Raw genomic sequence first — 24,285 nt, 5'->3', positions numbered from 1 at the left:
TCTATTCGTAAGTCTATAACATCTTCTAGGAATCTTACCGTTTTGCCTCTCAGATTAAGATCTACAGTCCACTTGGAATTGATTTTCTTTTCTTTTTTTCTTTTTTTAAGATTTTTTATTGGGGAAGGGGAACAGGACTTTATTGGGGAACAGCGTGTACTTCCAGGACTTTTTCCAAGTCAAGTTGTTGTCCTTTCAATCTTAGTTGTGGAGGGCGCAGCTCAGCTCAAGGTGCCATGTTCAATCTTAGTTGCAGGGGGCGCTGCCCACCATCCCTTGTGGGAGCCGAACCGGCAACCTTGTGGTTGAGAGCCCCGCTCCAACCAACTGAGCCATCCGGGAGCTCAGCGGCAGCTCAGCTCAAGGTGCCGTGTTCAATCTTAGTTGCAGGGGGCAGAGCCCACCATCCCTTGCGGGACTCGAGGAGTTGAACTGGCAACCTTGTGGTTGAGAGCCCACTGGCCCATGTGGGAATTGAACCGGCAGCCTTCGGAGTTAGGAGCATGGAGCTTTAACCGCCTGAGCCACCAGGCCAGCCCCTGGAATTGATTTTTGTATAACTTGTGAAAAAGGGGTCAAATTTTATATTTTTACCAGCACCATTTATTCAGCACTGTTAATCCAAAAGGTCATCTTTTCCCCATAGCTCTGCAGTGGCACCTTTGTCATTTTCCTTTTGGGGTCATTTTCTTTCCACTTGAAAAATACCCTTTAGGATTTCTTTAGTGCAGGTCTGCTAGTGCCAGATTCTTACAGTGTTTGTTTGCAAATGTCATTTATCCCTCATTTAAAACAAAACAGGTTTATTGAGATATAATTCACATACCATAAAATTTACCCACTTAAAGTATGCAGTTCAGAAGTTTTTGGTATTTTCAGTTATGCAGCCATTACCATAATCTAACTTAAGAACATTTTTCTCCATTTTGAAAGGTCTTTTCAGTATTTATAAAATTCTCGGTTTGCTAGTGTTTCCTGTTAGCACTTTAGAGGTATCTCATTATCTCTGACTTGGATTGTTTCTGTTGAGAAGTCACTTGTCAGTCATTCCTTTGAGTGTAGTCAGTCTTTTCCTTAGGCTGCTTTTAAAATGTTTTCTTCATCTTTGGTTTTTAGCAGTTTTTCTATGCTGTCCCTACTATGGAATTTTTTTTTTTTTTTTTTTTTTTTAGGGCTTCTTGAATCTGTGGCTTCATGTCTTTCATTATTTTGGGAAGTCATCAGTCATTAATATTTTAAATATTGCTTCTGCCTCATTCTCTCTCACCTGCCTTCTGGGACTACAATTATACATGTTAGAACATTTCACTATATCTTCTGTGTCTCTTAACCTTCCTCCTGTATTCTCTGTTTGTCTCTCTGTCCTTCATTCTGGTAATCTTCTCACTTAACTTTTTCTCTTCTGCTCTGAATAATCTGAATTAAATCTATCAATTGAGTTTTTAATTTCATTTATTATATATTTTGCATTCTTTATTTTCCATTTGGTTATCGTTTTATAGTTTCCAGGTATCTCCCAAAATAATTAATTTTGTCTGTTATCTCCCTAAATATAGTGTGTATAATTATCTTCAAGTTTGTCTGATTGTGGCAGTATGTGTGAGTTATTTCTGTTTCTGTTGGTTTTCATTCATATTGTCTTGTCTTCTCTTGTGCCTCGTTGTTGGTTTTTGATTTTTTTTTTTTTGTTTGGTTTTTTTGATTGTGTACTGGACATATTTTCAAAATTGTTTGTAGAAATAATTTAAGGCCTGAGGTGATGCTTTTCTTTTCTAGAGATAATCACATTTGCTCTGTCAGGCAGATGGGGCATTACAATCTGGGTCACTTCAATGCTGTTTCAAGGATTGAGATGTTTCTAGGCTGAGCGCAGCCCTTGTGAGAGCCAGCCTGTTCTGTTCACCTTTACTCCTAGTGTTCAGCTCTTCACTAGCACCTTCACTCCCCAACCCAATGCCGGCTTTTAGCATTCCTTTTGGAATTGGCCAACACCCCCAAGAAAAGTAGCTTCAAATACTGAGTTCTCCTTCCTGAGCCTCTGACCTGACATACCTTCCTCCCTCAAGCCTGTAAGCAGATATTTATTCTGGTTTTCTTCCCTCTGCTTTTCTAGTTGTCTTCACCTGGAAGATTGTTCTGGTTTTCCTAGTCCATGGGTACTGGAAATAAGAGTCCCTGATGTTTGCCTTTTCAGGGGCAGTTTGAGTCGATTTTCAATTCTGGAGAAGAGTGAAGCTGCCAGGTTTCAGAAGTTGTGGAGGATAATAACACTTATTTTCTTGTGTTCTGTCATAGCTATGCTAAGTTGTCTCTGTCAGTGAAAAGCTCTGGAATCAAGATAATTTTAAGAGTTAATCTTTAATTCCTCTTAATGTATAATTAATTGAAAAAAATGGCGGTTTAGTTCAGATCATTACTGTAAAGCAAAGGATTTTAGAAGCAGGTGCTTTCCTCTCTTTTTTCTATATTTCTTTCGCCTGTCTTGATTTCCTTAATTGTTTATTTGATAAAGATTACCATTTATCTGGTCCTCTTGAATAGAACATTCAATTTTTTGATCAACAATAGAATAGCACTCTTTTGGGTCAGATTTTTTAAAAAGACATAGATATAGAAATGAAAGTTCTTAAATTGTTTTTCCAAGATGAGTCACTCAGTTATTCTTTTTTCTTTAAGTCATTTGTTTTTTTACACAGATTTTTAAAAACGCTGCTGACGTGGTTTAACATGGTTCTCTGTTGCACACTGTTTATAGTTAAACATCTATGCGTGTATATTTCCATGCGCCTCAAGTACTTGGCTTTTGCAAGTGGACCTAAATGTGTCAAGGGGTTCTATTCATTAACGTCTGTTGTCAACTCATTTGATTTGGATATTTATAAGCAATTTGGTTCATCCATGAAAAACACTTTCCTTTTTGTTCAATCCTGAATTTTTAGAATGAAAAGAACGTCATTTTACTTGTTAGATAAATCTCAGGGGAGTGCATAGATGTGACCTATTGATACAGGTCTGGAATATAGTCTCCAAACTCGCCTTTTAAGGAGTGGCTCAGAGAGGCATAGGCTGGAGAGGCATTCAAACAAATACACTGAACACTTGCGGCACATGTCCACACATTTTAGCAAAACAGTCCTGTTGAATCAAATTACTCAGACAATTAAGGCTATGTCTGGTTTTTTCTTTATTTTCTCATCATTGCCTGAATTCTTATTTCCCTTTTTCTAACAGACCTTAATGTATTTTCATATCTTCATTCAGAAACCATTTTTTGAGGGCTTACTATTGCCTGGTACTGGATTATATGGATAAGGAGGTAGAAAGAACCAGACCTCCCTCTCCCTCAAATGCCCATCCCTAAAAGGTTTGCAGAAATTGACTAGATCCCTTCTTTCTGCATCCCTTTTCTACTACAAAACAAAACAAAACACACAGTGTGCAACATATCTCTGTATACGTTAGTCATTTGTCTGTTGGGAACAGTCTCTTCAGTAAACATTCTCGCAATCTCCCTTTTGTCTTTTAAAGATTTGATATGTAGAAGTTTGAAATTTTTATGTCATTAAGTCATTTTCTTTGTGTTTTTTTCCATCACTTCTTACATTTAAGATAGCATTCTTCTGGAAGATTGGTTAAGTATTAAGTTGTTTTTGTTTCATATACATGAATATTTAAAAATTCATTCTTTAAATTATCTGGAATATGAGCTAAAGTTCAAAATTACATTTTTCTTCAAAATTGCTGATCAGGTACTTGACTATATCCATAGATATATGACAAATATCAGCCATGTTTTCTAAGTTGAATGGCAGTGCAAACGTCTGGATCCAAAAATCCTCTGTAGGGGTGCCTGGTTGCAGGTGGTAACATCTGAGTGAGGCTCATCTCCAATCCTCAGAAAGCTTCCCCGCCTCTGTCAGGACCAGCACTGTGTATGGAAGGCTTGGCCAGACCAGCATCTTGCAGGTCTGGTTATGTGCCAGGGAACTGCATCATCTGAGCCAACGGCACCCTATTAGTCTTGGAGTTACACAGAATGCAGTGTGATTGCAGGGTACAGTATAAGATACAGCTCTTGTTTACTGCTGTTAGCCTGCACTCACTAACGCATGGGGTCCAAGTGCATTTTGGAACTTAGTGCTGCAGGGGGCAGGGGAGCACGTCTCTAGATGTCTTTAGAGGTCATGTTAGGAAGACCCACTATAGGTGCAATGGGCCTTCTGTGGGTATCTCTCTAGGCTCTTCTCTTGTTCTGTCTACTCGTTTTGAGGCCAATGCCATTGTCATATTTACCTTGTGGACAATGAATTTTAATTTGAGCAACGTCATCCTTTTATTAATGTCATTTTGAAATTTACTTATTTGGTAGATTTGTTTGTATCTAGTTATGTAAACAAAAAATTTAGACCTAGTTTTATAATTGTACATGAAAATAAATTACATCGGCATTGTTTCACATAAAGATTTCTTCTCTTTGAAGGGAATATGTGTACTACACAAGTTTAAACCTGGCAGTAGACTATACGCTTGATGACTCCGAGTTATTGGATGACTACCGTGTTTCCCTGAAAATAAGACCTAGCCAGACAATCAGCTCTAATGTATCTTTTGGAGCAAAAATTAATATAAAACCTGGCATATGATATGATATGATATGATATTATATTATAATGTAAGGCCCAGTCATATATTATAGTAAAAGAAAACTGGGTCTTATATTAATTTTTGCTCCAAAAGACGCATTAGAGCTGATTGTCCAGCTAGGTCTTATTTTTAGGGAAACAGTACATCAGAAGTGCTATATAATGTGATGGTAACTTAGAGAAGAGCACGTCCCACTGACATCAGGGTTATTAGGGGAAGGGCAGTGGTACCTCGTCAAAGGTGGAGTCTTCTCTTTCCAAGCCCAAAAGGAAAGATCCCCTTAGAAATATTTTCTCTTTAAAAAAATAACTTTGTTTTCTGATTTAAATGTGGTATATGTTGAATGTAAAGAATGAAAACATAGAAAGATATAAAAAAGACAATAAAAACAGCATTGAGGATGTTAACTGAACTTACTGCAGTAATCATTTCACAATATATGTAAATCAGACCATTATGCCATATTCTTTAAGCTTATACAGTGTTGTATGTCAATTGTGTATCAATAACAGTGGAAAAAAATAAAAGCCACCACTTAAAAAAAATCTGCATTGGTCCTGCTGGTCAGGGATAATCACAGAAAACGTGGTATAGTTCCTTTAATTTTTTCATGTATAAGTGTAACATTTTCACAAACTTGATATTGTACTGTGCATTTGTATTGGGCTTTTACATTTAACATACATGCATTTCCCCTTTGGTAGATATTTTTTGGAAACATTGTAAATAGTTGGACAGTAGTCTATCACGTGGTATCATGGTATACCATAATTTATTTACCAGTACCCCAGTTTTAGGACAGTTAGCTTGTTTTTAGCATTTCATCATTGAAAATGCGACAATGATAAATGTCTGTGTATATAAATCTTAGGGTGCGTCTCTGATTATTTTTAATAAGATAAATTAGCAAAATGGTATTATTACTGATACCAAAGGGTGTAAACATTTTTTAAGCTATTAATACATATTATACGAATGTTAATTTTAAACAAAGAAGAGAGAAAGAGATAAAGTTATGAAAGGAAGTTTATTTCTGGTCTTAATTTGGAGGTTCCTCCCTCACCCCCCAAAAAAGCAAAGGAAGGCCTGGGAAGGAATCAGAAGGGAGTGGCTTGGCTCCGTCTGCTCACCAGTGGAGGGAGCCCTTTCCCGAGTCCTCTGTAGCTGCTGTGTGTGAATGTGGACGGTCTGTCTTCAAGGCTGTGAGAGACGTCTTCAGCTCCTCGCTTTGGGGTTAACGTAGCTGTGAATGAAGTTTTTGTTTGTTTCTAAATTTTGAGTTAGGTCACAGGTAGCCCCCTGTGTTCTAAACAGGTCGGATTTTGGAATCAGGCAGACCTGGGTCCTGCCCCAGAGCCACTCCTAACCAGCCAGCTGACGTCGAGCGGATTACTTAACCTTTATGAGCCTCCATTTCTCAAACAAATGAGAAGGTGTGTAAGAGGCTTCCGAAACCAAGCTCTTCTAAGGGAACTTGTCCACTGTGTCTAAAGGTACTTGGCAAAATGTGTCTTGAGAGCTTTACAGAAGAGCTTCCCAGGGTTTTGTGAGGATCACATGGGAACCCATAAAAAGTTCTTCCCGTATATGTTCAGCAGTGGTTCGTTATCTACCTTCCCCACCACAATGTATTCTATTTGTGAGGAAGACAAACCCTGGAAAATGCGGGACGATTCTGATTTCAAATAGTCTGCCCTTTTGTCAGCTCATTATATAACCTATCATCTACCATATGTGGTAAATTTTTGGTTTGGAAACCACAATTGCTATTGATGCTTCAACATCTAAAAAAGATTCAGGGACATTCTCTTTAAAAGACACAAAATAGAACTATTGAAATTAGAAAAACAGGGGGCATGTTCTTTTAGGGTAGAGCTAATTTTACCAGAAAAATTAGGTGTGTTACTGCAGTAACACATTTATCTGTGGAATTCATGGAGGCCTGGCAAAAAGGGAAACACTAGCCAAGGTGTGTTTCTCGTCCTGTAGTAAGACAGACTCGCCTTCGTAGACCTCTAAAGACGTGGTTTCCGAGTATCTTTAGAGACAATGGGCAACTTCTCACAAGAGCTTGGCTGTGGAAACCTCTTACACACCGTCCCCAGTCCGTTCCCCCCGTGCTAGCTGTATTTGCCCTGCACCCCTTCCTTACAAGCTTCCAGCACCCTCAAGTGTTACCTGGGACGCGCCCTCCTCTCTGGGCCCTCTTCGTGGAGCTGTGTCTATTGCTCTGATCTGCTCTTCTCCATTCTCTCGCCCAGAATTCTGAAGCCACAGAAGATCTGATGGACTAATTCATGAGCTGACCAAAGTCTGCTGCTTCCTTTTCCTCTTCACCTTGCTCACTTCTTAGCCTTGAAATCTCTGTTTAAATGCTGCTTCCTCCGGGAGGCAGTTTTTGTCTCCTGGCCTGGCTGAGGGCCCTTCCTGGTTATTTGCCGCCGTGGCATCTCATATTTCCTCTTCTGTAGCTCTTTATATTTGTACTTACTTACGTGTTCCTCCTACACTTCCTAAACGATTGTGCTCTGTGGATCTCTGGGGCATCCCTAGAGCTTAGCACTGCCTGGCACTTGGTACTTGCTGCATAAGTACTGGCACTGGCACCAGTACCTAAAATGGACAGTAAATCACGCCATTCATTCCGCTTGGCATGGGTCCTTCCAGATACGACATTCCAGGCCACCCCCCCCAAACGGTTGAAGCTGACGTCCAAGATGAAAGCTCTTTCGTTCTGTGCTTAGTGAATCAGTGCATTCCTGGGGTGACAGCACTTGCGGCTGTTGTTTCTGTACTGCTGCCGTGAGACATGATGTGTTTGTGGATGTGTGGAGGGATTTATTTTTCTGTTATTTCTTTGTAAGGACATTATGCACTATAGCTCTCAATGTCCCGGATGTTCCTTACACTTCAATGTGCGTAGGAATCATTGTGTATATGGCCTTTCAAAATGCAGGTCCAAGCCCCACGGCCAGGGAGGGAGGAATGCTTTTTAAAACTCCTTTTTTCTCTTTTTATTAATAGACTTTATATTTCAGAACAATTTTAGAGTTACCGAACAATTGAGCAGATAATACACAGTTCCCATCCCCCTCCCACGTATACAGAGTTTCCCCTGCTAATGTCTTACGTGGTACATTCATGGTACATTTTTTATATTTAATGAACTAATATTGATACATTAGTATTAACTAAAGTCCATAGTTTATTCAGCTTTCTCTTCTCCTCTAATGTCCTTTTCCTGTTCCAGGATCAGGACACCACACTGCATTTAGTTATATCTCCTTAGACTCCGCTGGGCTGTGATACTTTTTCAGACTTTCTTGAATTTTGATGACTTTGACTATTTTGAGGCGTACTGGTTAGGTATATTGTAGGATGCCCCTCTACTGGAATTTCTACTGGAATTCTCTTATGTTTTTCTCATGATTAGACTGGGGTTATAAGTTTTAGGGAGGAAGATCACAGCCATAAAGTGCCATTTCATCACATACGAAGCGTAGATACTACCGGATTTATGACGCTGAAGTTGACCTTGATCACCTGGCTGAAGTAATGTTTGTCAGGTTTCCTCATTGTCAAGTCACCTTTCATTCCCCTTTTCTTACTGTCCTCTCTTCAAGAAAGTCACTATTCACAGCCCACACTTTGAGAGTAGGGAGTTATGCTTCTCTTGATGAGTGTGTTTTAAATTTGAATAATTAAGTATTTATTTTTATGTGTATTAAAAAAATAAAGCATCAACTGCGTGGTATTTTAATTGGGTTGCCCAGAATGCTATACCCGAGACAAAGGCTCATGTGAGGGGAGTTTTGGAGGGGACGTGACTTCTGGGAGCAGGAATGAGGGGAGGGGAGTGAAATGGAAGGAGGGAGAGACAGTATGAGCATTCATCATGGATTAGGCTGATAGTAGGCGGAGAAAGGGCGAAGCATGTGTCCACTCACTGCGTCTTCATGTGACAAAGGATTGTGCCAGCACCCACAGGTGTTCACGTGTGGGTACTGAGCGGGCTGCCGTGGCACATCTGGGGCAGAAGCAGAGCCCATGCAGCAGGGACGGGAAGCAGGTGAAGCCGGGGCAAACTGGTTGCCTCACAGGTGACGGATAAGAAACAGGTGAGGCAGGAGGTGCTGAAATGGTACAGAAGTTCTTAATGCAGGTGAGTTTGTGCATATTGTTACTGAATGGGAGGTAAACAGATTTTTCTGCAGTCCTTTCATTCATTGCTTCTTGATTTTCAGTAATATCTCTAAAGTTTTCTACACGCCTAGGTTGAATTCACCTATGTTTTTTCTAGTACTTGTATACATAGTTTTTTTCTTTTTCTTTGTTTTTTCAAACATTTAAATCTCTGATCCATTTGGAATTATATATATGGTTTGAGGCTGAACCCAGTTTTATATTTTTTCTGATTTTTCAGTAAGCCTAGTACCAGTTACTAAAATTTCAATTTCTCCCAGTGTTTTGAGATGCTGTCTTTTGTCATATTTAATTTGACCTATTTCTGAATTTTCAGTTGTGGTCCACTGGTCTGTATTTCTTTGTGTGCCAATATCTCACTTTTAATGAAAGAGATCCTGTAATATGCTTTAATATTCAGTAGGGCTAGTATTCTCTTATTGTTCTAGTGAGTTGATTTTAAAGAAAAAGATTAGGTAATATAGCATTCATGTTAAACAGACGTGACAGAAATCATGAATGACCAAAGTTTGGGAAATATCATTGTAACCCAAAGGAAGGAATCCAGGAAGGTATGATTCAGGCATCTAGATGTCCCTTAGGAGAATTCTCATTCGTGACATGATGCCTGTGGCTTTTGAACTTGAATCCAAAGAGGCAGGAGTGAGACAAGAGATCACGTACAGGCAGTGTGACTTTTCAGGACAGGATTGTCAGCACGTCAGGGCCCCTCTACCCTTAGACACCCTCCCCCCGAATTATTATTGAAACCAGTTTGTTTTGGAGGTTTTTGACCTGTAAACAAATACTCATTTGTAAAAGCATAGAACGTGAGACTCAGAAATTTAGAGATCCTCTAAGCCCAGCGGTTTTTAACCCTTACTGGGCATCAGAAACACTTGAAAAGGCCTCATCCCCGTCATCCCCCCAATGCCGGGGCCCGACCTCAGAGATTCCACGAGTCTGGTGGAGTTGTTTGGTTTAGCTTTGTCGTGTTAAAGTGTCTAGGTCATTAACTGTGCAGCCAGCGCGGGGACTGCTGAGCTGGCCCCGGGCTCAGGCCCAGGCTGGTTCACGCAGCACGGTGGCCCTGACACCTCGCAGTACACCTGGGACGTGCTGTGTGCTCAGGCGGCGTTTGCTGGGTAGTGAATGTATGGGCCCCTCATTTCACAGATGAGAAAACGAGACTCCAGCGGTCACTTGCTGGGGCACAGGTAATGGGGTGATAGGGCCATGAAGCTCTTTTTCTTTCTTTTTTTAATGAAATTGAATTTATTTATTTATTTGTTTATTTATTTATTTATTTTTTAACAGGACTTTATTGAGGAACAGTGTGTATTTTTCCAGGATTTTTTCCAAGTCGTTGTCCTTTCAATCTTAGTTGTGGAGGGTGCCGTTCAGCTTCAAGTTGTTGTCCTTTCAGTCTTAGTTATGGAGTGCGCAGCTCAGCTCAAGGTGCTGTGTTCAATCATTAGTTGCAGGGGGCGCTGCCCACCATCCCTTACGGGAAATTGAACTGGCAACCTTGTGGTTGAGAGCACACTGGCCCATGTGGAAATCGAACCGGCAGCCTTCGGAGTTAGGAGCACGGAGCTCCAATCGCCTGAGGCACCGGGCCGGCCCGAAGCTCTGTTTCTTATGTCTGTTCTTTTGTTGTTTTCACTCTCCTCCATGTATATTTGACCCTTTAGTATGGACAAATGTAGGCAAGAGCAGTTGTTGCCTTGACTAGTGTGTTGTCCACTTTTGTGACCTTGACCTTAGCTCCCCTCACTCAGTACAGCAAGAACTTGGGAGTGGTGAGCTTTAGACTCGGTGCTGAGGTAACTGGACCGGGCTGAAATTGCAGCCCGTGTTCAGTGTCAGGCAGGTGGGGGAGGTGGGACAGAGGAGCAGGAGGCGAGGGCACAGGGGGCTCACATTCCGTGTGTGTCCACTGTGTGCCGGGCTCCGAGCCTAGGACTTGACAGCTGCCTCATTCTTTGAGGGGAGCCGAGCTCCACACCCCCAATTCCAGCGATAAACCATGTTACATTGGAATGCGTGATGACATTACTTTTGATTAATGCTTTATCTTAACTGGGATTTTAGGGTTTCCGTTAGTCAACAGTAATTCCAAATCTGTTTTCCCACACCCCAAAGTGCTTCCTCCGTCTTGATTTGGGTAGTTTCCTGGGAAAGATTCAAATCTCAAAACTGCAAAAGTTGTGGAGAGAAACTAGAAAGAAACTTGAATGAAATTATGAGTGATTTGTGTTAGAAAGTTGCCCTCTGGTTTGGTTTTAAACAAAAGTTGTGTTGGATTTGGGGGTTCTGTTTCTGACAGGGGTTTTGTGACTTTATTTGGGCCAGTCCTGCTAAGAACAAGAGAAGGTGCAAAGATAAAAAAGAAAGTCAGGGGCGACCGGATGGCTCAGTTGGTTGCAGCGTGAGCTCTTACTGATAAGATTGCTGGTTCAATTCCCGCATAGGATGGTGGGCTGTGCCCTCCAAGACTAGATTGGAGGACACCAACTTCACTTGGAGCTGATGCATCCTGGAAAAACACAGTGTTCCACAATATTGTCCAATTAAAAAAAAAATTTTTTAAAGAAAAAGAAAGTCAGTTTGAAGGCATAGGAAGGCATAGGAAACAGCAGAAAATGTTTGCAGAGCCGACTTGAGAGAAGATGGATAGGTGAGCCTGGCATTCGGCGCCGTTTGCCCCTTGAAGCAGTTGTCAGCTGAGAAGATGATTAGAGCTTTAGGCACATTCATGGGACTGGGGAGACAAAGACGTGTTCAGAGCCTGCCAAGTAGGGGTTTTCGTAAGGGCTGTGCTGAGCCAGAAGTAGAGGGGCCCCCTCAGGAGTACTGCTCTGAATCACCTCGGTATCTGGTTATAGTAAGGTGTCCTGGCGTTGTTTTTACCCCGACCTACCTGCCTGTCAGAGCAAAAGCCTCTCTGGAGGAGCTTCAGATTATCTCTAGAGTTTTCGTATACAGTCATAAATGATCAGATCTATGAGAAGATAAATCAAAAACATAGAAGAAAGCTTAGACAGTGGGAATAGCCATAATGAAATCATTGGACTTGGATTTTAAAAGAACTATGAGGAGTGTGTTTTAAGGAAATAAATTGTGTTGCCCCTTTGTTCGCTTACCCCAGCCACCCTAGCTTAGAGGCTCTGACTCAGACTCCAGACAAGAGTGTTTCTAGTTTGTCTGCAGTGGACAAGTGTGAACAAGCGTGTCTGCCACCTGTCCTCGGGTGTATTTGCACGCTTAGAAACATTTTGCTTAATCCCATGGTGGGTAGCTTTGAGGTTGGGACAGGAGAGAAAATGGGAGTGCTGCTTACAGGCTTTTAGACCTTCCAGCTAGAAGAGCCCCTGGAGGTCAGTGCTCTGACCTTGTTCCTTTTATCTCTGAAACAAGAGACCTTGTGATTGGTTAGGCGGTGCTAACACATGTGGCTGTCACTTTGCACAATAAAGGTGGTGTTAAATGTTTAATGTAAACATAATTTCAGTAAAAGTGAATACTTGAACACCATTTAAAAAATTTACCACAGTAAATGAATTTTTAAAAGTGATACATCTCTGTATTATAAATACATGATTACTCCTTATTGTCTGTTTTCATGTATCATACCTGCTTAAATTTTTACTTGAAAGATATATATTGAATATCTGCCACATTGCAAGACACTGAGGTTAGGGGTGGGGCTACAGACACGAACCAGAGATGGGCCTTAAGGAGTAGACAGCCCAGAAGGGGAGCACGGGGCACGGAGATGAAAGGGGCAGGAAAGAGGTATGAACAACACAGGTGTGTGTGTGTGTGTGTGTGTGTGTGTGTGTGTGTTTGCAGTGGGCTGGGCTAGGGGATGTTGTCTTCTGTTCTGGTTCTCCCCTGTTGCACTTCTTTGAAATGGTTTATTCTTTCTTCCAGTTGGTTTTTCAGTTGCTTGAAGACCATGGTCTTCAGAAAGTCTTGCCTTATGGTAATTAAATGTCCTCATTTCTTCCAGTTATTCATGATTTTGAGGGCCTCCTTTCACTGAGCTTTGACCCACTAAAATCCGTTACAATTTAAAATTTTAAGTTCTCTAACTTTGGCTTGAATATGGAAAGATGTTGAGCCTGACACATAAATGAAACTCTTTGTACAAAACAGAAACACACCACACCTTGGAGCTTCTGTGCCTATGGACAGATTAATAGCAGATGTGTCCACTGGCATTGCTTTCGGTGCCAGCTGAGACTTCTAACTGAGCAGCTTTAGGGTACCGTTTATAAACACTTTCCTGAGAAGAAGGAAAATGCTTTTCTCGATTTGTGGTGCCCTGCATGACAGAATTGTAAACAGCAGAGTGAATCAGATGAAGAAAGAGTCTCAAATAGAAGAGCATCACTAGAAAGAGAACCAGCTCGTCCTTCATGAGAGCCAAGAGTGGGCTGCTTCAGAGTGTCCAGGTCTGGGTGACGAGCTGCACAACTGCGAGTCACACCGATGGATAATCATTCACCTGATATTTATTGAGTTCACTCTGCTGATTCCTGGGCTATGAGTAGAAGACATGGTTTCCTACACATATAGCTTAGTCCCAAGGAAATAGAGCACAAGTGACCTCAAGTTCAGCATGCCTAAAACTGGACTCACTACCACTATATTTATGAGCAGTTGGTTTTTGACAAGGATGCCATTTTTCAGTGAGGAAAATAGCCTTTCAACAAACGCTGGGACAATTGAATATCCACGTTCAAAAGAATGAAGTTGGGGGCCTGGCCGGTGGCTCAGGCGGTTAGAGCTCCATGCTCCTAACTCCGAAGGCTGCTGGTTCGATTCCCACATGGGCCAGTTCCCATTCCTCGACTCCTGCAAGGGATGGTGGGCTCCGCCCCCTGCAACTAAGATTGAACACGGCACCTTGAGCGGAGCTGCCTCCCCAATGGCTCAGTTGTTTGGAACGTGTCCTCTCAACCACGAGGTTGCCAGTTCGTTTCCTCAAGTCCCGCAAGGGATGGTGGGCTGCGCCCCCTACAACTAGAAAATGGCAACTGGACCTGGAGCTGAGCTGCGCCCTCCACAACTAAGATTGAAAGGACAACTTGAAGCTGAATGGCACCCTCCACAACTAGGATTAAAAGGACAACAATTTGACTTGGAAAAAAGGCCTGGAAGTACACACTGTTCCCCAATAAAGTCCTGTTTCCCTTCCCCAATAAAATTTAAAAAACAAAAAAGAATGAAGTTGGATCCCTATCTCACACCATATAAAAAAGTTAATTCAAATTAGGTTATGAATAGGTTAAGAGCTAAAGCGTTAAATCTCTTAGAAGACATAAGAGTAAATCTTCATTTACTCTTTGGTTTAGGCACTGGTTTCTTAGGAATGATACCAAAATACAAATGATAAAAGAAAACAATAAATTGGATTTCATCAAAATTAAAAACTGAGTGCTGCAAACTGTACTGCGAGAAAGTGACAAGACAATTCATAGAATGGGAGAAGATATTTGCAAATCATATATCTGATAAGGGACTTATATCTAGAATATATAAAGAACTCTTAAAACTCAATAATAAAAGACAAATAACCCAATTAAAAAATTGGCAAGTGATATAAATGGACACTTCTCCAAAGAAGATACACAAATGGCCAATAAGCACATGAAAAGGTGCCCAGCTTCATTAGACATGAGGAAATGCAAACCAAAACCAGAATGAGATACCACCTCACACGCATTGGGATGGCTAGAATAAAAAAGACAGATAATAATAAATGTTGGTGAGGATGTGGAAAACCTCCACACACTGGGTAAGTGGCCATGTGGTATAAATGTCTTTGGAACTGCAGACACTGCTGGGAGAATGTAAAAAGCCACTGTGGAAAACAGTTTGGCAGTTCGTCAAAATGTTAAACATAGTTTCCATATGTCTCCCCATTTCCACTCCTAGGCATATGCCTGAGACAAACTGAAACGTACATCCACACAAATCTTACACATGAATGTTCATAGGATCAGTGTACATAATTCCAAACAACAACCCAAAAATCCATGCCTTGTGAATGGATAAACAAAAAGCGGTATATCCAGACAGTGGAACATTACTCAGCAATCAAAAGGAATGAAGTACCGATATTGACACAACGGATGAACCTTGAAAACATTATGCCAAGTGCACAAAACCAATCACAAAAAGACCACATATTACATGATTCCACTTATATGAAATGTCCAAAAAAGGCAAATCCATAGAGACGGAAAGTAGATTGGTAGTTGCTGGGGGGAGGGGGGAGAATGGGAGGAGGGGCTTCTAATGGGTATGAGATTCTTTTGAGGATGATGAAAACGTCCTAAAATTAGATTGCAGTGATGCTCATATCACATTGTGAACACACTGAAAACAATTATTGAACTGTATACTTTAAATGGGTGAGTTTTATGGAATAAAAATCTGTTTCTCAATAAATCTATTTTTTTTAAAAAAAACACTGAACTCACGGCTTTTCTTTTCAGACTTGCCTTCTTCCAGAATCCTCGTTCTCAGTGAGATGCACAGTGTGACCCAAAATAGAAGCCTGGAGGCTTGATGGAATCATTTCATTTCCTGCCCCCACGTCCAGGTGGACATGTGTCATTAAATTTTGTCCTCCTTAAAATCCCTTTTGTGTGTCCCCTTCTCTCCAGAACTGGATTTAAGTCAGATCTTCGTCATTATTAAAATTCCATAGTTACATTTCACTTTTGTACTCCACCTCTTAAAATGTTTTGTCTATACTTTGTTAAATTGTTAATACTCAAGTCTGCGTTAATATTCTCCTCCTAAGTTTCTTTGGGATATTTCTGTGTCTTCCTGGATAAAGCGATGACTCCTTAGCATAGTATGTGAAGTCTTGCATGAGCTGGCCTCTCTGCCTCTTCAGATTAATTTCCCCTGTTCTCCTTATTATAAGGAACTTACCTTTACATCTTGTTTGCATATGATATTCCTCCTGATTGTAATGCCACATGTCACATGGTCACTGCCATGTTGGACAGCACCAATGATATTCCCATCACTACATCATAAGCACCAGCAAATATTTGTTGAGTTTCAAGCTTTGAGGAAGTTAAGAAGCCAGAAGGGAAGGATAATGTAGATGTTTAGTCATCACAATTCAATTTCTTTCGTCAGCTGTTATTCTTGCCTACAGGGCAGGGTGATGGCGGTCCTGTACGTATTAATCAGCATATAGGCTCGTCTTTTATGTAGTAAAAGTCGAGATTGGGGCGTTTTACTGCCACAGTTGGGCCTTTGGTATTTGCTCAGTGTCCAATGACCAGGATGCGTGACTTTGATTCTGAGAGAGGAAAGAATTAGGACATGGAAGGTATTGAGAGTGGGGGTGGGAGCGGAGTTGTCGGTGAAGATCCTTTTGAAGTCAGTCGTTTGAGGAAGGGGCTGAAGAGAAACGGGGCTTGGATTCCGGGCAGCCTGTCTAGGCCTGGCACTGCCCGAGCTCACGGGTGGTCCTGGTGAACCATTTCCGTCCTCCGAGCCTCGTCACCTTCATCTGTTTGTGACAGGAGGCGATTGAACTAAACGATGTCAAGGGCCCTTCCTGTTTGGTAGCCTGTGGTTCTGTTGCTCTTTCTGACTCAGGCTTCTGGACATCGAGATTAAGGCAGAACTAAGTCACGTGAGACCATGAACTTAATGTCTCCTGGTTTTGGTTCTCACATTAAGGAGACCTGCTCCTGATGTAAGGAAACTCCAGACTCTACTCCCAGGTGTCAGCCTCTGGCCCCACTGAAGAGCTGAAGGCACAGCTTTATTTTCCCTCCCTCCTCACCTTTTCCCAGGGAAGTACTATCTATAGTTCTTTCTGTTACCAAGCATGGTTAGCCACGCAAGCCTTGAGTTGATCAAGTTCACTTAACCTCTTGGCTCTGTACTTTCTCCTCTGTAAAGTGGGGGCAGTAGCCCCTGCCTTGCCTACCATGGCAGCTGATTCTTTGGTTGTAGAAGACAATGTGTGAGAAATGCTTTAAGGATTCTGGAAATGTGAGCTGTCTCAAGGTGCTACACACTGGGTGCATGGACATGCCAGTTGTGTAAGGGTTCAGCTGGTGGCACCCCAGGTAGGTTAGCACTTCCTCCGAACCGTAGAAAGAAGCAGGAGTTCCCATCTTTATTGTTAGGAGAACAAAACTGAGCTCACAGCTCCCAGCTGTGCCAGCTGCCGCACTCTGTGCTGGGCAGTCAGGACAGTGGGCGAAGCTAGACCAGGGTTTCTCCAGAGGTGGTGATCGCAGTCAGATCACAGGAGACCTTATTTCCAGGCAGACAGGCATCAGGCTATTCTGGGAAGACTCGTGAAGGTCAGTAAGTTAGTACTAATTAATAAAATGCGTGTTTGTCAGTTTTTAAAGGCCACCTAAGTTTAGTTTATTGGAGCGAAGAGGCTATAAAATAAACTGACCCAAAAAACTCTCATAATAATGATAGTAAGTCTTCCCATTTGTATACTATACCTTATGCTATACAGAAAGCTGTCACGTAATCATCACAGCATCCCAAGAGGTAGGTAAATATTACGCTCATTTTATAGGTGAGAAAAATTGAGGCTCAGAGAAACAATTTGTCCAGAGTCACAAAGCTTGTCATTGGCAAACCTGGGACCAGGGGAAAGAAGAACTAGCTTTTACTGAACTTTTGCTAAATGCAAACTGCTTTCACATTTACTATCTCAATTAATCCATACGATAGTCTTATGAATTAGTACAATCCCATTTAATAGATGAGGAAACTGATAATCAGAGGTGTTCAAATAAATGGTTCAATGTCAACAACTAGGAAGCGACAGCTGATGTTTAAATCCAGCTGTGTTTGGCTCCCAAACTCAATACTGCTGCACTGTACAGACGGTCCCTGACTTACGGTGGTTCGACTTGGATTTTTTGACGTTGCAATGATGCAAAAGTGATACACGTTCAGTAGAAACCATACTTTGAGTTTTGAATTTTGATTTTTCCCAGGCTATAGATACGCAGTGCGATCCTCTCGTGATGCCAGGCAGCAGCTCCCAGTCATCCCTGGGATCTCGAGGGTAAACAACCGATATCCTACAGTATATTCATTGTGTTAGATGATTTTGCCCAGCTGTTGGCTCTGAGCATGTTCAAGGTCAACTAAGCTATTAAATGCATTTTTGACCTACGGTATTTCCAACTTATAATGGGGTTATCTGGCTGTAACCCCATCATAAGTCCAGGAGCATCTGTATTGCCTCTCAATTTATTTATTCCTTCCTTCATTCAACAAATATTTATTATATGCCTGGTAATGTTCCCGGCCTAGGATCTCACTCTCGCCAGCTTGCCCTTTCTATGTCTCCTGGGTCTCTAATTTGAGGTATCACCTATCCATTAACGCTATTAGAATAGCGAGTGTTCATACTGTGCACTGTCTGTATGCTGGGGAGGTATATATAAAATGGTATGACTTTTTATAAAAATTACACCCATTCATTGTAAAAATTCAGCAATACAGAAAAGTAGAAGAAAATAAAATGCAAATGAGCAGGGGATGTCAGTGCCCTGGACATAAGCAGTTGTTAGCATCTCAGCTGCGTGCTTCCACACGTCTTTATGCACCGAGGTGCACGTACAAAAGCGTAATAATAATGAACAGCTGTGTGTAGTGAGCGATCCCGAAGCAGCTCTGGCTGAGCCGCTGCACGTGCCTTGTGTCATTCGATTCTCACCAACACCCTGTGCGATAATCACGTTACCGCGTAGCACTCCGAAGGAAACTGACGCTCAGAACACTGAGGTAATTTGCCCAAGGTCAAGTAGTGGTAAGGTCTCCGAAGCTGAAGACCAAGCTTGGAGCTGCAAGGCTGTGTTGTGCATAATGGTGCCTAAATGAGATGCACTGGGTGTGCTTCTCTGTAACTTGCTTTTTTGTCTGATTTGTAGAGGTGTCTATTATACAATGGCAATTCGTAATTTCTAATAATCCTCTAATGTTTTTACTCAGCTGTAGTCATGTCTGTGCAATTAATGTCGGTCTGTTTTTGTAATGACTCTGTGTGCACTGTACTTTATTTGACCAATCCCTTGTTGATGGGCATTTGTTTCGTTTATTTCAGACGGGAATCGACATCTTTGTGGCGTTTTGGTTTTCACTTGTTCTGTGGTTGTTAAGAGCAGGCTCTGGAGTCAGACAGGCTACGTTTGAGTGTGATCAGCTCTGCGACTGTTGAACTACAATCTTGGGGAAATTATTTCATCTCTGTGCCTCAGGTTCCCATCTGTAAAATGGGAAAAAGAGAAGAACCTAACTCTTTGCCACGCCCCCCAGGATTAAGTTAATGGGTACAGGTCAAGAGCAGAGCGGTACGGGAGCCATTAAGAACTGTGCAATGAATGTTAGCCCTGACGTGTGGGGTGGTGGCTGGGGTGCTAATAGGAGTTCCTCACTGAGGTGCCGTGGACCGCTTCCGGGGCGGTGTCTGTGGAGCCCTTCCGCTCACTGTGAAGAGGGGAGCACCTTGAGAGGGTGAGTCTTACCCTGTGAGGCCATCAGCATGAAAGTTTGTATTTCCTGGGATCAGCAAATGCCCTCAGGGCCAGAAAGGGACTTCTATGCTCATTTGCCTTCTCAGACCCTTTTTACATTCTCTTCAGTTTTAGCCTAGAAATTCCTTACCATCTACAGCACTTTGATGCGTTTGGAAGTGTTAGTTGTTTGTTTTTTAGCTGTTTTACCTCGATTTTTTTTTTATTTTCACCAGGAGCAGTGATCTACAAAACCTAGTTCACCATTACTGGAAGTTGCTCTGAGTTATTTTTGGTTTTTTTAAGATCAGTGCTGAGCTTTGTTGTTGTTTTTTAATGAGTACCTGTATGGTGTGTGTTTTTTAATTGAGCAAGAGAAATAGGACTTTATTGGGAAACAGTGTGTACTTCGGGGACTTTTCCAAGTCAAGTTGTCCTTTCAGTCTTAGTTGTGGAGGGTGCAGCTCAGCTCCAGGTCCAGTTGCCATTGTTAGTTGCAGGGGACGCAGCCCACCATCCCTTGTGGGAGTCGAACCGGCAACCTTGTGGTTGAGAGGACACGCTCCAACCAGCTGAGCCACCTGTCCGCCACTGATCTTTAATCTTGAATCACATCCTGGCACTCCGGGGAAATGATAAATTGTGTGCCACACGCAGGAGTTGGATTTAGCTGCCTGCAGTGGGAGTGACCTGCCTCGGGGGCTGGGGCTCTGGCCCCGGGGTCCAGATGCCAGCTCACCTTGCCTAGTGGAGGCACACCAGTTGGGGACGCAGCTGGAGAGGGTGCAGTTATGAAAGAGAACTAAACCTCAAACTCAAAGGGATAGACACTTTTTAGAGAGAGAGCATAGTAGGTACGGAGCAGGGTTTCTCCACCGTGCCACTGTTGACGTTTTGGGCCAGATAATTCTGTTATGGAGGACTGTCCTGTACATAGTAGGATGTTTAGCAACATCCCTGGCCTCAGCCCCCCAGGGGCACTCCCCCACCCCGAGTTGTGATAGATAAAAATGTCTCCAAAGAGCAACTGTCCCCTGACGGGCAGAATCACCTGGTGTTGTTAGAGCAGCCAGTGGTTCTTGAACTTGAACACCATCAGAATCCTCTGGGGAGATTGCTGGGTGATAATGATACTGCTTGTGGACCCACTTTTGAGAGCCACTGGCATAAAGGAAAAGTGCTTAAATTAGAAATTAAGAGACTTCAGTTCTGATTTCAGCTTTGACAGTAGTGCTGTGACCCAAGGTGCTATGTTTTTCTCCTTCTTTGGTCAAAATGAGCAGATCCGACTGGCATTTTTCTTAGTTCACTTACCACTTTAATGAAATCTATGAAACCCTTCAAAATCCATATTCTGATATAGTTAAGTGGTGCTCAAAGTTTGGTTCATTCCGTCCTGTGTCCTTTTCGTCCTCTCTTTTTCTGTCTTTCTTTTATTCAGTATTTACCGTGGGGTCCAAGGAAGGTAGTATCATAGGAGAGGTGGATGGTTTGAGAATGAGATTTAGAAAATAGTCCAGTGCTCATTTCTCTCATGTTAGTATCCATCTTTTTCAAAAGAACTGCCGCTCCAAATTTAATCCGCTACCTAAAATCCAGCTCAGCATCAGCAATCCAGCCTCAGTCAGTTGTCTTCATACCTGTTGGTTTCAACACCACGGCTATACACTGGGTGTAGGAGATTTTTGTCAGGAGGAATATAAACACCACTGCAAGACTCATGCAAATGAAAACGGAGAAGCAGTGATATTTTGGATGAGAAAAAAAACCCAAAACTACCTTGTACGTTTTAGTGTGAAATCAGAAATAGAGAAAGCCTGATTGTCAGAAATAAAATGTGAGAAAAAAGAAAAACTAGCTTTTTGAGGGAATAAAACACATTTATCTAGAGCAGGACTTCTCAAATTACAACTCTCATAGGCACGTATTCAGGTACTTGCTTTATCATTGTCTCTGCCTTTGCTCTAGCTCCTTCCCCTGTGAGGACATGTCTTAAATGAAGGCTTCCCTTTCTAGTCTAGGGCCTTGCAGTGCGGTTGCAGGTTAGGAAGGGATTGCATGGTGAGGCTTGGTGCCTAGACTCCACACCTTAGTGTTCACACCATAGGGAGGGGCAGCTGCTGTCTTTGGGGGCCTCAGACGTGCCTTCAGACCTGTGTGGTCCGATTTTACAAGTACAGATTTACACTCTACTTCCCTGCTTTCCAAGTCAAATACCGTCATCCCCGCCTTGCCAGCGGGTGCCAGCAAGTCCCAGTGTTCATTCCTTTGGTCTCTGCTTGGATGGCATGCTGTGTCTCCCCTCCCCAGCACCCTCTAAATTCACACGCTGGAATTCTAACTCCGTGGGAACGTGTTAGGAGGTGGGCCTTTGGGTGATTAGGTTATCAAGGTGGAGCCCCCGTGAATGGGATTAGTGCCCTTATAAAAGAGACCTCACAGCGCTCCCGGGTCCTTCCCATGCATGAGGATACGGTTGAGAAGTCCTCGACCTGAAGACGGCCCTCCCCTGACCACGCTGGCAGCCCGATCTCAGACTTACAGCCTGTGAGAAATAACCACTGTTTATAAGCCACCCAGTCGGAGGGGTTTCGTTATGCCCCAGCCCGGTGGACGAAGTCTCCATTTCTGAAGGCTCCCACGGGACTAGTTGCCAGAAATTCCCTGCCTCACTTAGCTTCTTGGGAAACCCTTAACATGCGGGAGCCTGTGGGAGCCATTCATTCTTTCCAACATTTGATTAATTAATTTGTTTGTTTATTCATTCCAATTCCCTAGCCTCTGGAAAATACAGATAGGAACAAGATATTCTCTGATTTATTACATTTCTTCTGACTTCATATTATTGTGCCTGTTAGTGTGGGTTGGGTTTATATGTGCCTCTGTGGTGGGTTTGGTTTGTGACTTCCAAGTGCTGTTATATTGGAAAGAAGGGGATGGATGAGGGTGGGTTTGTGAAGTTAGGAGATTGGAATTAATATGGTAACTGCCTCAGAACAGCCAGAGCCTGGAGGACGGGCTCTGTGGACCAGCGTCTGTGAATCAGACGGGCCCATTTTCGTCTTTAAGAGACCCACAAAGTGATAGTTGGAGGTAATTCAAAGAAGCGTTGAAGGCTGGAAGTTCTGGAATATAGGGCCCCCCAAATTTCAGGACGATTTGACCTAAGAAGACAAAGCAATAATTTAGAATCGACTTCAATCATTTGAAGGATTTTCATGAATAGAGAAGATGTAAATGAGGCAGAAGCAAAAATGGACCAGACAGGAAAGAACTTGTTATCAACCCGCACATTGGAATGGACAATAAGCTAAGTCCAGCTATTTTAGGAAAATTAGCTAAAACTTGGAGAAAAGGCAGAAAGGTTATTGTGTGCCCTTTCAGTAGCACTCAAAAGTGTTGTTTAGCAAGGCCATCTGAGGGACATCTTGGAGAAGACTTACTTTGTAGAGGTAAATGTTGACTTGTAGAAAATTGTTAAGTTACAAATGATTTTTTGTCCAGTAGAGATCTAAAATTGACTTCTGTTTAGTAGAAAAGATAACCTCAAAGGTTATGGTTTACTTGCTCTATACTACAGTAACCAGCGTTGTAGCCAACTTTGCAAGATTCTCGCAGGTTCTTTCTCCACTGACAACATGTATATATACATATATTAACAGTATGTTTCTTGTACGACCTTTGAACCAGCTTCGCCGTCCTGCTGCTTCCCTCTTTAATGAGTTAAATCAATCCTTGACACATGTACACTGTATATTTATTTGTATGAGGGTTATGTTTTTAGCTTTTTGAAAATTACACTTTGACAGAATGAGTACCTGTTGAGGAGATAAGCATCTCAGGTGGCCAGGCTGAGTAGGGTTTGAGTAATTAGCCCTGAATTCCCATAGTTACGGGTTTTTATCTAGCTTCTGTTTGGTCACTTGGATAGTAAGTTGCATTCATGGGTCATGCAGCTGCATGGCCTGGATGAATACTTAAAATTGCTGCCGTATCCGGATCTCAGAGGGCACAAAGTAGAAAAGGGTCATTTCTTTTGTTGTTAATAATAGTACAATTATTTATTTTCGTAGCACTTTCAGTTTACAAAGTACTGGCACACCTGCTATTGTATTTGGCCCTCACAGCTCCTTGGTGAGGGAGCAGAGCAGGAATTATTCTCCACATTTTGTAGGTGAATAAGCTGACACTCTGGACGCTGACAGATAAAGTGACTTGCCAGAGGGTACTCATCTGGTAAGAAGTGGAGCGGGGGCTGGAGCCCCGCTCTTCACTCTCCCAACTCATGGCAACTGCATAATGGAACCGGAATTCAAGAGGATCTTGACACGAACAGTGAGTTGAAGCGGGAAAATACCCACATGCTAACATAGTAACTGTAAAACCCTGTGTGACGGCTTCACACACGGTGCGAAGATTCACCATCGCTGACTCTTCGTTGTAGATTTCTGAGTGTGTGTGGTCTGCTCCTAACTGCTGGCAAGGCCTGCAGTGTGAATCTGTGCCCACCTCCCTCCCTCTCGGGGATAGAGTGGTGCGGGACACACAGCAGGTGCCCAAGAAAAAGTTCTTGATTGAATATATGAATTTGCCTTATGTGCTTTTATCTTCTGGGTTCTCCCTCTGTTCCTGGTAAGATTTTCTTGGCAGATTTCTGTCTATCTGAGTGACATTGGAACAGCTGTCCTTGTTCATTCCAAAGGATAATCTGCCCTTCATTTGATGCTCGCACCAGAAAGAGGACCGCTGACTTAATCTAATTTCATCCTTTTATAAAATCTTCTCTCTAAATCCGCAAAGTGCTGATTCATTAATTCAGCAGATATTTAATGAGCAATTCCAGCTGCCAGGCCCTGGGATGGAGTAATAAAGATGCGACAAGGTCCTCCGCCCCCTCCTGGAGCTTACACTTCTTTGGCTGATG

General features: G+C 42.4%; 1 protein-coding gene and 1 long non-coding RNA gene across 3 annotated transcripts in view; one reads left to right on the top strand and one right to left on the bottom strand.

Moving 5' to 3' along the window:
• EVL (Enah/Vasp-like) overlaps positions 1–24,285 on the top strand; it is a 141,460-nt gene that overhangs the window by 1,859 nt on the left and 115,316 nt on the right. The window lies entirely within an intron of this gene.
• On the bottom strand, positions 5,660–7,319 carry LOC141570806 (uncharacterized). Its single transcript, XR_012495259.1, has 2 exons — positions 6,823–7,319; positions 5,660–5,887 (listed from the first exon to the last, which is right to left on the bottom strand). It is a non-coding gene; the product is annotated as an uncharacterized LOC141570806 (long non-coding RNA).

Source organism: Rhinolophus sinicus, linkage group LG03 (assembly GCF_036562045.2).
Source record: "Rhinolophus sinicus isolate RSC01 linkage group LG03, ASM3656204v1, whole genome shotgun sequence".
NCBI classification, from domain to species: Eukaryota; Metazoa; Chordata; class Mammalia; order Chiroptera; family Rhinolophidae; genus Rhinolophus; species Rhinolophus sinicus.
This window is presented reverse-complemented; position numbering and strand designations above follow the sequence as displayed.